Source organism: Triticum dicoccoides, chromosome 7A, assembly GCF_002162155.2.
Source record: "Triticum dicoccoides isolate Atlit2015 ecotype Zavitan chromosome 7A, WEW_v2.0, whole genome shotgun sequence".
Classification (NCBI taxonomy): domain Eukaryota; kingdom Viridiplantae; phylum Streptophyta; class Magnoliopsida; order Poales; family Poaceae; genus Triticum; species Triticum dicoccoides.
The window spans coordinates 493,844,411-493,858,868 of NC_041392.1; positions in this window are offsets into that span (position 1 = coordinate 493,844,411).

Below are 14,458 nucleotides of genomic sequence, written 5' to 3' on the forward strand. Positions count from 1 at the left end.
ATTGTCATAGGTAAAAGAGAAGAACTTAGGTGGAAGTTGCCGTGCCAGAAAATTGGTTATTATCAATAAACCATTAAAATTCAAGATAAGTCAAGTTGAGCCAAACTAGCCCTGATTACACACGAGAAGACCCTGGTACCGTCTATGGGGGTTTAACCATCAAACCAATCTCATGTATATGTGGTGATGCGCCGGACTCGTCTAACCGTGTCCGTGGTCTTGATGACCTTTCATTTATTCTGGTTGGTGAGGTCGTCTAGTGTTCGGCTGTTAAAGCCGCCGCACATTCTTCCGCGCGTAGAGAACGCTCAATATTTCCACTAACTGTGATGGTGCCACGTGGACCTGGCATCTTAAGCTCGGAAGTTGTCGGGAGAACTGAATACAACCTCTAGTAATAGAGAGCCGTACATCGGGCCTTTGGGCCTGGTATTACTCCCTTGAAGGTAGTATTACTGTGGCTTATTTTTGTTGGATCTATCCCCATTTTGCGGACTGTGTCGTGATATATCAGATTTAGACCACTGCCGCCGTCCATAAGGACTCGTGTGAGATTGTATCCGTTTATTATTGGGTCTAACACCAAGGCAGCCAATCCTTCATGTCGGATGCTTGTTGCATGATCCCCGCGATCAAAAGTGATCGGGCAGGTCAACCAGGGGTTGAACTTAGGGGTGACGGGCTCTATGGCGCGTATATATCGGAGTGCATGTTTGCTTCTCCTCTTCGTCACATGGATCATGTTTACTATTTTAACCTCTAGTGGGAATTTTTCTGTCCTCCAGTGCTTTGCTGGCGAGGGTCGTCCTCGTCTTCGCTTGGTGTCTCCCCCCCTTGTGTTCGGCATTTAGCTTACCGCCCCGCTTGAAGACCCAACATTCTGTGTGGGTGTGATTTGCAGGTTTATCGGGGGGTGCCATGAATCTGACATAGTTTGTCAAGAATCTTGTTTAGGCCAGATGGTCCATCTCTGCTGCCTTTGAAAGGCTTTTTCCGCTGACCTGGTCGAGAGTCCCTGAATCCGGCGTTTACCGCCGTATTATTTGGGCTATCTTCTTTATTTCAACGCTTGTTTTTATTGCGTCGTGGTTTTCCATTGCCATCCCTGACTTCGGATGTGCTTAGGTCGATGGTGCTACTGCGGGCTAACCAGCTATCTTCGCCCGCGCAAAAGCGGGTCATGAGGCTTGTCAGGGCTGCCATTGTTCTCGATTTTTCTTGGCCGAGGTGTTGGGCGAGCCATTCATCTCGGACGCTGTGTTTGAAAGCTGCTAAGGCTTCGGCGTCCGGACAGTCGACGATTTGGTTCTTCTTAGTGAGAAACCTGTTCCAAAGCTTTCGGGCTGACTCTCCGGGCTGTTGAATTATATGACTTAAATCGTCTGCATCCGGAGGTCGGAGATAGGTCCCTTGAAAATTAGCCCTAAAAGTGTCCTCGAGCTCCTCCCAACTTCCAATTGAGTTTTCGGGGAGGCTTTCCAGCCAGTGTCGAGCTGGTCCTTTAAGCTTGAGGGGCAAGTATTTGATGGCATGGAGATCATCTCCGCGAGCCATATGGATATGGATGATAAAGTCCTCAATCCAGACCCCAGGGTCTATGGTCCCGTCGTACGCCTCTATGTTCACTGGTTTGAATCCTTCTGGGAATTCGTGGTCTAGCACCTCATCGGTGAAACATAGGGGGTGTGCGGAACCCCTGTATTTAGATGTACCATGGCATTCAGACGGTTGTAGTATTCGGTTTTGATTTTGTGCCGGAGCGCGCTTACTAGATCCATAGATGGATCTGATCGTACCATATTTTTGGCGCAAGTCCTCATGTAGATCGTGTGTTGACTTATGTGCGACCTTGTTAGCCGCTCTATTGCGGTCACAAGGTGGTTGATCCGGCCGGTTGGCTGTTTCATTTTTCGGCTGTGTGGGCTCTAAGGCCTCATCGTCAAATTCAGGTAATAACTTGCGCTTTGGATAGCTCTTTGTGTGGTAACTTCCACCATACTTTTCTTCGTTGTCGAGCACTTTGTTCCACCTGTTGTTGAGCGTATTTTGTGCGGCCTTAAGCCTTTGCTTCTGCTTCTTCAGACTCCTCGCTGTGGCAATAAGGCTTCTGCGGAGGTTCTCTTGCTCCAAGTGCGTTTCCAGGATGATGTGTGCATCTTCGTCCGGACTGTTTTCCTCCCCAGAGGGGGTTTGATGAGCCTTATCCTCGGCGTTGCCATGTTCGGATGTCGGATCCATACTATGTTCGCCGTTTGCAGGTTCATTGTGCTCTGCCGCTGGGGCAATGTGGTTGTCATTTCCTCTGGAGTCGACTGGAGTGTTATTTTCTCTTGCACTGGTATCATTGTTTTTGCCGAGGCGGGATTTGGAGCGGCGCCTACGCCGACGCTTTGTTTGCTTCCTGGAGGGGTCATCCTCCGCCGTCTCCTCCCGTTCCTCGTCGTCGTTTTCTTTGGGTGTATCCACCATGTATATGTCATGTGTGAAGTGGCTTTCTAGTGCCCTGTGGGCACTAGTTCCTGTTCCTCTCCTGCATCGTCATCCATGCCGTCGGTGTCTGCGGAGTCGAAATCGAGCATGTCAGTTAAATCGTCGACAATGGCTACTAAGTGGGTGGTGGGTGGGCAGCGAATTTCTTCATCGTCCGTATCCCATTCTAGCCGGACATAGTTCGGCCAAGGTTCTCCTAACAAGGGGAGAGACCTTAATGAATTTAGCACATCGTCGAAAGGCGAGTGCTGAAAGATATCCATGGAGGTGAACTCCATGGTCGCCGCCCAATCGGATTCGATAGGCACGGATGCAGGCGGCTTGGAGTCCGTGGCTGGAGACGAATCCAGTGGTTCGGCAACACGGCTCTCGTAAGGGGTGAAGTCAGTACCCGGCTCCATCGCCACTGAGAGTGCGGCCTCCGTGGCAGGGTCTATCCCTCCGTCCTCGTATGGCGCAATTTGCTCCGGATTGAAGGCCAGAGTAGTTGCAGATGCGATCTCCCAAGCATTGTCCGATGGCAGAGTTACGTCATGCTCGTCGTGATTGTGCGGCGCACATGACATAGGCTCGAATCCGTCGAAGATCAAGTCTCCGCGGATGTCGGCAGTGTAGTTTAAGTTTCCGAACCTGCCTGGTGGCCAGGGGCGTAGCTCTCGATCTACTCCAGATGGCCAAGCAAATTGGCCCGCAGTGCGAAGCCGCCAAATACGAAGATCTGTCCAGGGAGGAAAACCTCACCCTGGACCGCATCGTTACCGATGATCGAAGGGGCCATCGAGCCTTATGGTGACGGCACAGTGGAACTCTCAATGAAAGCACCAATGTCGGTGTAAAAACCGGCGGATCTCGGGTAGGGGGTCCTGAACTGTGCGTCTAAGGCGGATGGTAACAGGAGGCAGGGGACACGATGTTTACCCAGGTTGAGTCCCTCTTGATGGAGGTAATACCGTACGTCCTGCTTGATTGTTCTTGATGATATGAGTATTACAAGACTTGATCTACCAAGAGATTGTAGAGGCTAAACCCTAGAAGCTAGCCTATGGTATGATTGTATTGTCCTACGGACTAAACCCTCCAGTTTATATAGACACTAGAGGGGGCTAGGGTTACACAGAGTCGGTTACAAGGGAGCAAATCTACATATCTGTATTGCCAAGCTTGCCTTCCATGCCAAGGAAAGTCCCATCTGGACATGGGACGAATTCTTCAATCTTGTATCTTCATAGTCCAACAGTCCGGCCAAAGGATATAGTTCGGCTGTCTGGAGCCCCCCTAATCTAGGAATCCCTCATCCCCCTTTGCGGGTATCGTGTAGCACTGTGTTAGAACACCCCTAGAACCGCATATCGTCATGTAATGCTTAGTAATGCATCTATGTGCTTTGTATTTACTGTTTCTCCCCCATCTTCTTCTCTCTGGTAGACCTCGAGACTGTTGTTGATGTCCCTTTGATCCACTACGTCGACGATGACCCTTCTTCCCTTTCATTGGAGCTTCCAGGCAGGCCCCCCTTTGATCAACCCGATATTGCCCATTACATCCTCTCATGCTTGCATTAGATTTTGCTACTGTTATTGATTACTCCTATTCTGATGCATAGCCTGCTTTGGTAACCTGCTTATTGTTACCTACCTGCTTATCCTAAACTGCCTAGTATAGGTTGGTTAGTGATCCATCAGTGACCCCCACCTTGTCCATGTCACCCCTGCTTCATCATCAACGAATCGATGAACGTGATCGACGACCAGAGCCCGACACCTCACATCACATGACGCCCCTTTTGTTGCTCGACTCTACAGAGCTACTATCGAGTGCCTAGGGTGAGACCTCACAACGTACTCCCGATGACAACTCTGTAGTGTAGCTATTCAGTCATGGTCAATGAGTGTGGTTCCTCCTTCACCACTCCCGATACGACTCTGCCGTGCAACCCCTCAAGTGTGAACCTCAAGGGTGGTTCCTCTTATGTTCACCTTGATGATTACATCGAGTGGAATCCACCGGGGGTGATTCCTCGGGTTTTCCCCTTGATGTTTGGACACACGGTTACCCAGACTTTACTTGATACCATTGTTGAAGTCGGGTCGGCCCTGAGGGGTACCCGCGAGTTGATGTGAAAGTCGGGCGGGCCCGTAGAGCACCCACAAGTTAATTACATGGCACGGCCAGGCATTCTGGGACCTTGTCGTAAGTCCACGAGACGGGGCGACGAGGTCACATCGATCGTGAGTCTCTGCTCGTCTTCGCAAGCTAATAATACACTATGGTTTGGGTATTTGTTCTGAGGTGGCCTTTGGCCTTTACGCACTAATCACCACGCGAGAATAGGTATGGGCCTCAATCACGTAGTATCAGCCAAAGCTTTGTCAGACGTCCAGTTCAACATTGCGGCATGGCTGGGCCGGCACCATCCATGTAGAGGTGGAGCCTGGACCCACCCTGCACGCAACGACCCGGAGTGCAATGGGCGATGGGCCCAGACCCCAGAGCGCTTAGGATGTAGACCGGCGGGGAACTCTCTGCTGAGCCTAGGTAGGGCTACGACATGTTGATCTTCTAAGGCCGAGTATTGACCCAGAAAGGTGTGTCCGGCCAGAGTGATCGAGTGTGTTGGGTAACGTGGTGCACCCCTACAGGGAAGATTATCTCTTAATAGTCATGTCCATGGTAACGGACGTTTAGACTTATATCCTGATCTAATACAACTAGAAATGGATACTTGAGATATGTGGCTCTGCGATTGCTTTCTCGCAGGGAGTCGAGGAAGGATCTCTGGGCATTAATGCTACAACATGCTTGTTAATTAAACTGCTATTCTTTACACTTCTACATGCTGCAAGATGCTTGGAGCTGCTTGAAGATGCTAGTATTCGATAGGCTAGGCCTTCCCCTGTATCCTGGCATTCTGCAGTTCAGTCCACAAATACATACCTTCCTTTGATACCAATGCATACTTAGTATAGATCTGATGCTTGCGAGTACTTTGGATGAGTACTCACGGTTCCTTTGCTACCCCCTTTTTCCCCTTTGTTCCTTCTTTCCGGTCGTTGCAACCAGGTGGTGGATCCTTGGAGCCAAATGCCACCGCCGACGGATACTACTACATGGAGGCCGCCGAAGACCTCAACAGGTTCTCAACAGGTTCCTCGTCCACGTACTCGTCTCCCGGCTCTACCCAAAGCAAGAACACAAGCAAAGGACCAACAATCAATCACGGTGCAATGCGCAAGCAACATGATGCAAAACATGGCATGATATGCAATGCATATGCGTGCTTCGGAAGGGAAAGAATGATCAAGGCATCAACTTGGCAAACCAAGTGTGCCGATGGAAAGATGAGATGATTTCGGTCGAAATCGATATAAGGATCACCGGAAACGGATGCACGGTTTGCAAATGGCAAGCTAAACAAGAATGACACAATTCTGCAATTAACAACACGATGCCATCTGGAATGCAACAAGGAGCTAAGCTACTTCACCCCAACATAGCAACAAAGCATATGGAAGTGATGTACAAGAGATGATTGACAAAACATGAACACTGAGCTACGGCTAAATCACACTAGAACAGGTTCAAACAAGCATGACAAAAGTGCAAAAGATATCAACTTCATAGACTTAGTGAAAATACGAACATGCGAGAAATAACATCAGGAAGCCATGTTTAGAGCAAGCAGACAACATGCTATAGGAACAGATCATAGCAATACAAGGCATGGAATGAATCTACTAAATGCATAGCACAAAAGTTCCTTAATGAACATGAGCCAAAAAGGCATAGAACATATGATGGCACCCATGTAAACATAGCAAGTTTTATTAACAGTTTCAAACTTAGCAGAAAACAGAGCATGGCATAAACAGATCTATGAAGGCAACTTTGCGAGCTCAAACCACTCATCATAAAGCCTTGCATGACAAAAAAATCATACAAACAGAAAGATGACAAGTTCACGAAGCTAACCATGGCAAGAGAAAGTTCATAGCAAGCATGAATCACTAACAACAAACATGGAAAAATTGATTAACATGTTAACATACTGCCAGGAACAATTTATAGCAAAAGTAGAGCAAGAATAAGACATGCTAGGGCACCCCATAATTGCAAACAGGGGCATCGATGGATAGCATAACCATATGTTCAAAACATCCTTACTGAAGTATCTAAAAACAAGCATGGATATCACCGTGGCATCATGTTTACATGGCATAAAAATAACAGCAGGGAAAGGACTTAGCAAAATCCCAAGTCCCTGAAAACAACAATATCACGAAGCCTAGTTTGCATGCTTGTGCTAGTCACCACATTGATCACAAAAATACAAAGCAAGCACCTCTGTAAAGATGGCATGACATAGATCAAAACACATGTAGACCTCCCACTCATATGATGCACACAACAAATGTGACAAAAATGACACATCACCATAAACTGATAAGTAGTAGCAGTAAACATTTTATAGCACCCTTGCATCAATGATTTGGGCATCAATATGAACTCAAACAAGCATGCCACAATGTAATAAAATGAAGAGAATCTCACAATAAACATTTTGATATATCACATGCATGAAACAAAGCTACGGTCACGGAGATATGATGCCATGAACAGGGGCATAAAACCTCACACATCTGGGACTTAAGAGGAAAATCGAAGTCAACCTTGGTTCCACGGAAAACGACGCGACGGCGGATCTGGCCGGAGTTCGCCGGAGATGGAGCAGGGAGGCGGCTGGAGTTGGGGGGCTCGCCGGATCTAGCCCGGGAGGAGGTGGATCCCGACGGCGTGAGGCGCGGGAGGCGTCCGGCGTCAGCGACACGGTGCGGTGGAGCCCTGGTGACCGGCGCTCGGCGGCGCTCGGGCGTCCGCGGGAGGCGGCGGCGCGCGCGGCCCGGGCCGGGAGGGCCGGCGATTGGCCCGAGCGGGCCTGGTGGCGGGGCAGCGGCCAGGGACAGGTGCCAGCGTCTCACTGGCGCGGGGGGATGGCGGACATGTCCGGACGGTAGCGGACATGTCCGGCGGCGCGGGGAGGAGTGGATCTAGGGTTTGACCATGAATTTCGGAGAGGGGCACATATTTATAGCTAGGAGGAGGTGGGAGTCTCCAAATGGAGTGTAGTTTTTTCCCACCCGATCGTGATCCGACGACGGAGGACACATAGATGGTTTAGATGGGTTATTGGGCCGTTTTGGAGGGGTGTTGGGATGCAACAGAAAAGAGGGCTTTTGTAGTTACCCGGTTAACCGTTGGGGCATCAAACGGCCTCCAAATGGAACGAAATTAGACAGGCGGTCTACTGGTAGTGTACCAAGGCCACTTGGCAAATCTCGGCCCATTCCGAGAATGTTTAACACCCGCTCATGAAAAGACACAAGAGGGGTGTGCCGGTGCAAGTAGGTGTGTCGGATTGCAAAACGGACAACGGGGAAAATGCTCGGGTGCATGAGAAGAACATGTATGCAAAAGAGATGCACATGATGACATCATATGAAATGCATGACACGAACAAAATGTAAAACAAAAGACAAAAACCCAACCACAAAGGGAATCTCATATTGCATCTCCAGAAAAGGCAAGAGTCAGAGTTAAAAGTATGGAAAGTTGTATCCGGGGCATCACATAAGGCATCCTTGTTTAATTTATGTTTGTACTCAGATATTGTTGCTTCCGCTGACGCTTGTGTATCGAGCTTGTATTCGAGCCCTCGAGGCCCCTGGCTTGTAATATGAAGCTTTTATTATTTTATTTGTGTCTAGAGTTGTGATATCTTCCCGTGAGTCCCTGATCTTGATCGTACACATTTGCGTGTATGATTTGTGTATGGTCGAATCGGGGGCATCACACTTTGGCATAGCCTTCTTAGGCATGCTAGCAGAGGCCTCAGCAGCGGTAGAAGAAGAATCTTCATTGAATTTCTTCACTTCTTCTTTGGCCATTTTGGCCAACTTAGCTTGTCGCTTTGCCCACTCCTTGGGAAATTCTTCACCTCTTCTGATGCTAGAGGGATCAGCGACTTGGCCTGGTGCTAATGGAGGTCTTGGGCATGGAGGGTGTATGGCGAATTTCTTCATGTACTTCGGAGTCACATATCTGTACTCCCTCCATTCTCTGGCCCATCTCCTCTCTATCCTCTGAACGCGCACTTTGCGCTCATTCTTCATCTCCTTGCCATGAGTTGCTTCATCAGGAGTACAGTACCCTGCATAGATGTCATCAGGGATCTCAAAAGCAGTATTTGCTTCTAGTCTCCTTTCTCCCTTCTGAGGTCTTTTACCATCAGCCATATTCTTCACTTGAGGATTTTGAACAATTGAATTTTCTGAGGAGGTATGCAACTTTTCTTCAAGGAACACTGCAAATGAGTTAAGTTGATGAGAACCTAGAGATTCAGCAGTGGACATGTGTACCTATGAACAAAATATAGGTATGAAGAATTTGGAGAGGTTATATGTGTTCTCAGATGTTTTTCAAAAGACAAGTTTGAGGAATTTGACCAGGGGTGTCTTGAGGAATATCACTAAGCGTTCTTCACTTAGTTTCTAGAGTTGTGTAGATTGAAAATCCACACAATTGAGGAATCTTGAGGAAAAGTGTTGCATAGAGAAACAAATCAAGAACAGATGCAATTGTGATGTTTAACAGTGTGGAAGTTGAAGAATAAACACCTTTTGAGGATATTGTGAAAATCATCAGAATCAACAAGGGCAGTAAAAATATAATTTATTTACCCTTGACGAAGAACATGATGAACTGAGAGTAGAAGTTGAGAAGCTCATCCGTTCAGATCTTCCACGCCCTAACTTGGCGGCGGAAGACAACTACGGTGGCGGCAGAGTGAAGATTTCAGTAGCCGGCGCGAGTACGACGGTGACGAGGTCGAGGCAGTGAAGCTCTTCCTCACTGGCGACGATGGAGAGTAGTGGCGGTGCTAGGTCAGAGAGCTCGAGCAAGGGGAGTGAGATTGAGTGGAGTAAATGAGGTCTGTGGAGGGCGAGGGGTATTTATAGCCGAGGCGAAAAACCGCTCGTCTGAGGAAAATGGACGAACGTGCCCCTGACCCTTCTCATCCTAGCGACATGTGTCACCCACGTACTGTGAAGTGGAGATCGTGTGAGATCGTGGGTGAATAGATAAATCATATCGTGGGATGCGGAACAGTTTGAGCAGCCAAAGACAAAAAATGATATATGAAAATTTTAATGTTTCGTCTGCAAATTCTTCAGCTGACAAGGACAGAGTGAATATTTTGAACGGGTTTCAAATAGAACGCACATGAAGAATTTGTGAACAGACTGGGTTGAGTTTAGCATAGAGGGGGAAGGGTCCGATCACACTCACTTAGCAGAAAAGTCAACTTGGAGAATTAGCAATAAGTGAATGCTATAGAGGACTTGAAAACTCAAATATATATATATAGTCAATGAAGAACTCAGTCGGATAGAGTGAATACTTTGCAGAGTTGAAGAATTTGAACAACAGAGGAATTTCAAAAACTGAAGAAAAACTCAAATTTAAGATTTTTCAACTTTTGTTGGTGGCGAGACCCACCGTATAAGAATGATGATTTCAGACGCAGCGTACAATTGTCGTAGGGCTCTGAGAATCAAATTATTCGTTCATTTCTTCACACGTAGAGGGTTAGTCTTCATTGATTGAAGAAAAATGTTACTTCGCGTGTTGCACATCTAAGTCATCAATTTTGCATAAGTGTTAGGATGTGTGTCCTTTTCAAAGGACGTTCGAAGATTCTAAGATATTTAGCTCACACCGCAACTTGCTAAATCTCTTCTCATCCAAGGGCTTTGTGAAGATATCGGCTAGTTTTTCTTCAGTCTTCATGTGCTCAATAGAGATGTCGCCCTTCAACACATGATCATGAAGAAAATGATGACGAATTTGGATGTGCTTTGTCTTCGAGTGCTGAACTGGGTTATGAGCAATCTTGATGGTACTCTCATTGTCACTAAAGAGAGGCACATTCTTCACACTGATGTCATAGTACTTGAGGGTTTGCTTCATCCATATCAATTGAGCACAACATGAACCAACAACAATGTACTCAACTTCAGCAGTAGAGAGTGATACACAGTTCTGCTTATTTGAGGACCAACATACTAAGGATCTTTCGAGAAAATGGCATGTACCTGATATTGACTTGGGATCCACTCGCTCATCAGCATAGTCAGAGTCGGAATATCCAACAAGATCAAAAGCCGAGCCCTTGGGGTACCATAATCCAAGTGTTGGAGTGTGAGCTAGATATTGAACAATATGCTTCACAGCCTTATGGTGTCATTCCTTCGGTGTAGCTTGAAAACGGACACACATGCAAACACTAAGCATGATATCTGGCCTAGATGCACATAGATACAATAAAGAGCCAATCATGGAGTGGTATACCTTTTGATCGAAGTCTATACCATTTTCATTAGTGGATAGATGGCCATTTGTGGGCATAGGGATTTTGACGCCTTTGCAGTCTTGCATGCCGAATTTCCTCAACACATCCTTGAGGTATTTCTCTTGATATATGAATATGCCATTGCGATGTTGACAAATTTGAAGACCTAAGAAGAATTTCAATTCTCCCATCATAGACATTTGATATTCCTCACTCATCATATAGGCAAATTCGTCACTGTAACATTGGTTAGTACAGCCAAAGATAATATCATCAACATATATTTGGCACACGAATAATTCATCATCATAGGTGTCGTGGAATTGTCACGGCAGATGTCCTAGTGTGAGGACTTAGTCGTGAGGCCAACTCATCTATGTGGTAGCTTGAGAGGGGTTGATCGTAATCGAGAAACGCAACACAAGACAAGGATTTAGACAGCTCCGGGCCCTGGGAAACATCATCCGGCAATAGCCCTACATGTTGTTTGTGGCTAGATCTCATTATGATCATGAGGAAGTCATCGTAAACCAACTCTCCCAGTTATCCCTAACCCTTAAGATTGTTTCTTCTTTACTTGTCCCTCTTTGGGGAGCCCTTCCCCTCCTTATATAAGTTGAAGGGGCGGGTTACATGTAGAATCCAACTCGGACTTAAGACATAACTATTATGACTTCTCTTCATGGGCTTCTTAACATCTTGGGCTTCATAATGTCTCGGGCTTCATAACCTGTAACGCCCTTGATGCAGCTATATCTCTGACGTGTCGAAGCACGACTTAGAGGCATAACCGCATTGAAAGAAATGTCGCAAGTGAGGTAATCTTCACACAACCCATGTAATACATAATGGAAAGAGATACATAGTTGGCTTACAATCGCCACATCACACAATACATGAATATAATATTACATCAACCAGATACGAACAAGGTCCGACTATGGAACCAAAATAAAAGAAGGCTACCCCAAATGCTACACAGATCCCCGATCGTCCCAACTGGGCTCCACTAGTGATCAACTGAAACGAAACAACACAATGAACGAGATCTTCATCGAGCTCCTCCTTGAGCTCGGTTGCCTCACCTGCACGGTTTCATCGGCACCTGCAAACTAGTTTTTGGAAGTATCTGTGAGTCACTGGGACTCAGCAATCTCACACCCTCGCAATCAAGACTACTTAAGCTTATAGGAAGGGTGAAGGTACAAGGTGGATCTGCAGCAAGCGACTAGCATATTTGGTGGCTAACTTAGGCAAATGAGAGCTAGAAGAGAAGGCAAAGCACGTTCGAGAATCTATGATCAATAAGTGATCCTAGAACAACCTACGTCAAGCATAACTCCAACACTGTGTTCACTTCCCGGACTCCGCCGAGAAGAGACCATCACGGCTACACACCCGGTTGATGCATTTTAATTAAGTTAAGTGTCAAGTTTTCTACAACCGGACATAAACAAATTCCCATCTGCCCATAACCGTGGGCACAACTTTCGAAAGTTCAAAACCCTGCAGGGGTGTCCCAACTTAGCCCATCACAAGCTCTCATGGTCAACGAAGGATATTCCTTCTCCCAAGACAACCCGATCAGACTCGGAATCCCGGTTACAAGACATCTCGACAATGGTAAAACAAGTCCAGCAAGAGCGCCCGATGCACCGACATCCTGATAGGAGCTGCACATATCTCGTTCTCAGGGCAACACTGGATGAACACTACGTACAACTAAAACCTGCCCTTAAGTTTCCCCGAGGTGGCGCCGCAAGTGGCTCTGTTTCGGACCAACACTTAGACAAGCATTGGCCCCGGGGGGGGGGGGTTAAAATAAAGATGACCCTCGGGATGCACGACTACCAAGGGAAAAAGGCTAGGTGGCGAATGGTAAAACCAAGGTTGGGCCTTGCTGGAGGAGTTTTATTCAAAGCGAACTGTCAAGGGGTTCCCATTATAACCCAACCGTGTAAAGAACGCAAAATCAAGGAACATAACACCGGTATGACGGAAACTAGGGCGGCAAGAGTGGAACAAAACACCAGGCATAAGGCCGAGCCTTCCACCCTTTACCAAGTATATAGATGCATTAAATTAAATAAGAGATATTGTGATATCCCAATAAAATATCCATGTTCCAACAAGGAACAAACTCCAATCTTCACCTGCAACTAACAATGCTATAAGAGGGGCTGAGCAAAGCGTTAACATAGCCAAACAATGGTTTGCCAGGACAAGGTGGGTTAGAGGCTTGACATGGCAATATGGGAGGCATGATAAGCAAGTGGTAGGTATCGCAACATAGGCATAGCAAAAGAGCGAGCAACTAGCAAGCAAAGATAGAAGTGATTTTGAGGGTATGGTCATCTTGCCTGAGATCCCGCAAGGTAGAAGAACGGGTCCATGAAGAAGACAAACAGATGTAGCCAACAGATCCTCACAATCGCAATGTTATCGAAACCAACCCGAAGAAGCAACACCGGAAAGAAGCAAACAACATAATAAACAACCTCACATAATCATGGCATGATGCACAATCAAGTATGATGCATGTCCGGTTTAATGAAGCATGGCATGGCAAAGTGCACAAACAACCCTACAAATTAAGTGGAGTTCAATATGCAACTCCGTTGCATATTGACGAAACACCACGTGACTTATTTAGTTCGATCTTGTTTATGTACCCAACAAGATTAAATGTTGTTAGCATGGTAATAGGGTGAAGCAAAGTAAAACTACCTATCTAGCCAAGTTTAAATGAAGCCGGAAACAACGAACAACAATTCTGGAAAATCCTCATATGCATATATTAGGTTTGGTACTGTTCTGCTCTAAACACAGTTTTAGAGTTGTTAAACATGCAAAGCAAGCACACCATGTTAAACTAGGCATTTTTCTACCCCATTTTCATATAAAGATTATTTACAACCGAGCTACGGTTATTTAGTTATGAATTAAAGCATTTTAGCAAGTTATTTAAGAAAATTTAAACAAACAGCATTTTAAACATGGATGAAAATGACATATTATGAAACTAGATGAAAAACTAAGCATATTTCATATATAAATTGTTTTAATCCGATGCATGGTTATTAAGTTATGATATGCATGATGTTTGAGGGCTAAACTGTAAAACTGGCAAAGTCCGGAAAATAACTAAATCGCAGAACCTAAAAAAAAACCTACACGGGACGGATCTGGAACAGGGCCCAACAGAGAAGGGGGGCGCAGCGGAGGCTCACCATGAGCTGAGGCCCAGCTAGTGAGGAGGAAGGCCAGCAAGGGCGGCGCAGATTTGGCCCGGCTAGGCCTGGCTTGGCGCTGGTCGGGCTAGCCTCGCGAGGCGGGGAGGATACGGGCGCGGCGCCCTCTATTCAACAGAGAAGCAGAGGAGCAGCGGCGCTGGAGCGGCTTGCAGGCGAACTTGGTGCGGCGGCTTGCCGGTGGTCTCCGGCGAGGGCACCGGTGCCCGGGGACAGGGCCCAGCCGGCGGGATCCGGCCGGAACGGGCAAGACAATGGAGACACAGATCCGGGCGGTCGATATGTCCTGGCGAGGCGACATTGCAGGGAG